Source organism: Ipomoea nil, unplaced genomic scaffold (genome assembly GCF_001879475.1).
Source record: "Ipomoea nil cultivar Tokyo-kokei standard unplaced genomic scaffold, Asagao_1.1 scaffold0317, whole genome shotgun sequence".
In the NCBI taxonomy this organism is placed as follows: Eukaryota; Viridiplantae; Streptophyta; class Magnoliopsida; order Solanales; family Convolvulaceae; genus Ipomoea; species Ipomoea nil.
The window spans coordinates 7,322,830-7,326,839 of NW_017616745.1; positions in this window are offsets into that span (position 1 = coordinate 7,322,830).

The window sequence follows — 4,010 nt, forward strand, 5'->3', positions numbered from 1 at the left end:
TACTCTTAAATTATTTAATAAATAAGTTGGCATTCAAATCCGATCTTTCAAGATGAACATCTGTGATTAGGTCATAGTTCTCTTTAATGAGGAGTGGTTCTCTCTGACACGCGCGCGCACACACACACGCACAACATGTGTGTGTGCATGTGTGTGTGCATGTGTGTGAGAGAAGAGCCAATAATGGTAAGGTAATAATTGGTGTAATAATGTGAATTAATAACTTGTAAATTTTAATTTATTCCTTGTACAATAATAAGACATTTTCAAATCATCCACTTATATTTTCTCAAAATACTTTTTCGACCACACATTTCAAAATTATGATGCATATTATCATTATTAATAAATTAAGGTTTTAGGCAATTGGTGTACTAATAATAATGCAAATCATAAATGTATATTATCATCCACCGCCCGCCCACCGCTACGTATTGGCAAAATTGGCAAAATTGGCAAAATTCGCAGCCAGCAGCGCAAGGGCATTAGAAAATTAAGAGCACAAACTTATCCATAATTCTCTATGCCCATAGAAAATACTATATATATTATTATTCTTCCTAAACAATACTATATTATTATTATTATTATTATTATTATTATTATTATTATTATTATTATTATTATTATTATTATTATTATTATTATTATTATTATTATTATTATTATTATTATTATTATTATTATTATTATTATTATTATTATTAAGAATAGGGGTCAAATAGACAATCATTATTGTGTGAACCATAATCCATATAAGTTGTATGAACCATATTTTGTATATTGTAAAATAATGTACATTCAGTACAAAATAAAGTACTTTTAGTATATTAAAAATGTACATTGTATCGCGTAGATGTATATTATTTGTATACTGAGTGTACATTATATTGTATAATGACATTCAGTACACAAATAATGTACATTTAAGTATATTAAAAATGTACTTTTTGTTATGGTCAACACAATAATTTGCCTCAAACCGACCGTCCAACTGCACACAATAATGCAATTAGGCCACTAAATCTAAAAAAATTACAATTGGATCTCTAAACTAACCAATTTCTTACAATTAATTTAATTTGTACGTTTTTCAAGTTTCTAACAGGTCACCCCTAATAATAATAATAATAATAATAATAATAATAATAATAATATTATTATTATTATTATTATTATTATTATTATTATTATTATTATTATTATTATTAGAGAGTTAATCATATTTTTGTTTTAAATTTATTGGTGTAAGCATACTTTTAGCCTTTTAGGGGTGTATATTCAATCATTACTTTTGTAGAGTTTTAAAAACTTTTAAAATGATAGATTTTTTAAAAATTTTTGCTGACTTTCATATAATCATTCTAAACTTTTGTAAACTTTGTAAGAGTTTATAAAAGTTTATATAAAAAATATTTATAGACTTTAATTCACTTTTTTTATTTTAAAAAATCTACAAAAATAATTAAAAGTATAGAATGAGTTAACTACAGACATATAATTTTTGAATCATGGTTCACAATGCAATATGAACCCTAGTCCATGGTATAACCATTGCCACTCTAAAGCGTTTGGCACTTTGGCCCATTGTAGGCTTTATCCAATCATTATTCCGTGGACCGTGGACCACGATCCAAAAACAAATAAAGTACATTATTCTAACTCATAAAATACATTATTCTAACACATAACTAAAGTACATTATTCTAACTCATAAAATACATTATCTTATCCCATATATTTTATTATTCCAACACAAAAAGTACATTATTCATCTTTCTAACTCATAAAATACATTATTCTAACCCATAAAATAAATTATTTTATTCTAGAAATTTCATTATTCTACGGTCCTATGAGACTTTTTCGGGGCAGGATGTAAATTTCCATAAATCAAGTATATATTTCATTTAGCCACAACACTAGTGAAGAAGTGAATGAAGAAATAGCTGGAACTTTGGGGGTAAGCCAGGCTGAGGATTTTGGAAAATATTTGGGGCTACCCTCGGTTGTTGGAAAGAACATGAAGGTGGTTTTCGCCTATATTGAACCGAAATTAAAGTAGGTTTGGCCCTTGGAATAAAAAGGACTTTGGAAAATATTTGGGGCTACCCTCGGGTTGTTGGAAAGAACAGGAAGGTGGTTTTCGCCTATATTGAACCGAAATTAAAGTAGAGGTTTGGCCCTTGGAATAAAAAATTACTCTCTAAAGCAAGGAAGGAGGTGCTACTAAAGAGTGTGGCTCAGGCTATGCCTACCTATACCATGAGTGTCTTTCTTCTGCCTGAGACTTTGTGTATCTCACTGGAAAGATTGATGAACAAGTATTGGTGAGATAAGAGTAGCACTGAAAAAGGGATTCACTGGTTGGCTTGGGACAAGATGTGTGTGCCGAAAAAGTATGGGGGTTTGGGCTTTAAAAGGTTACATGAATTTAATTTAGCATTGCTTGGGGAAACAGGGGTAGCCTTTGCTTACCAACCCTGCATCCCTTATGGTTGGTGTTTTCAAGGCAAAATATTTTTCAAAGACATCTTTCTTAGAAGCCACACTGGGTGGTTGCCCCAGTTATGTATAGAGGAGCATTATGGCTAGTCAGATGTTAATTCGTGCAGGATGCAGGCGCAGGGTTGGGGATGGTAGGTCTACTAAAGTTTGGTTGCACCCATGGCTACCGGACCCTCAGGACCCCTATGTTCGGAGTACCCCCACTGACACTACTCGGGATTTATGGGTTTCTGATCTTATCTACCCTGTCTCAAATAAGTGGAAACAGGAATTTATTCATCAGTTGTTTGAGCCTAGAGATGCCAACCTTATTATTCAGATCCTAGCTAATGTTGATTATGAGGATATTTGGTTTTTGGTTTGGAGATACTAGAGGTTGTTACTCTGTGAAGGATGGTTACAAGGGTCTAGGCTTAATAACGACCCTTCTTAGTACTGTCTGGAATAATGTATGGAAGCTTCAGGTCCCCCTAAGTGGAAATCCTTCCTTTGGAGAACACTCTCCTCCATTCTACCCACTGCCACAAATTTGATAAAAAAGAGGGTAGAAGTCTCATATTTATGCCCATCTTGTGGTTTAGGGGTGGAGGATGTCATGTATGGGATGTTTCAAATTTGCCAATTCTTCCTATTAACGGTGATGATTTTATGCAGTGGGTGGCTTCTTGGTTGGACAACTTAGCTGGTGGATAATGTGAGACGAAGGGGAAAATATGTGGGCTTTTGCATGAATTGTGGAAAGCTAGAAACCATGCCGTTTGGGATGTTTTTTTGTCGACTCCTGCCGCCGTATGCCGTAGCTTCCACCTCAGCTGGAATGCGTGGAAGACGGCAAATTATGCCCTGGAAACGTGTTCACCGTGAATGGTGAACACAAGGCCAAACGACGTCGTTTTTAGACAAAAAAAAAAAAATCGCGGATGTGGAGTTAACGGCGCGCGTTGATCAAATTATGAATTTTCTGTTATGAGATTATCTCATAACAGAAAATTCATAATCGCATAACAGAAAATTCATAATTTCATAACAGAAAATTCATAATCTCATAACAGAAAATTCATAATCTTATAACAGAAAATTCATAATCTTATAAATAGAAAATTCATAATCTTATAAATAGAAAATTCATAATCTCATGGTTCCAAAGTGAATGTGTAGGCATGGTTCCAAAGTGAATGTGCAGGCATGGATTCATATTTTATGAATGTCCGTGATTTCGGACGGGAATGTGTAGGCATGGTTCCAAAGTGAATGTTCATAATCTCATAACAGAAAATTCATAATCGCATAACAGAAAATTCATAATCTCATAACAGAAAATTCATAATCTCATAACAGAAAATTCATAATCTCATAACTGAAAATTCATAATCTCATAACAGAAAATTCATAATCTCATGGTTCCAAAGTGAATGTGTAGGCATGGTTCCAAAGTGAATGTGCAGGCATGGATTCATAATTTATGAATGTCCGTGATTTCGGACGGGAATGTGTAGGCATGG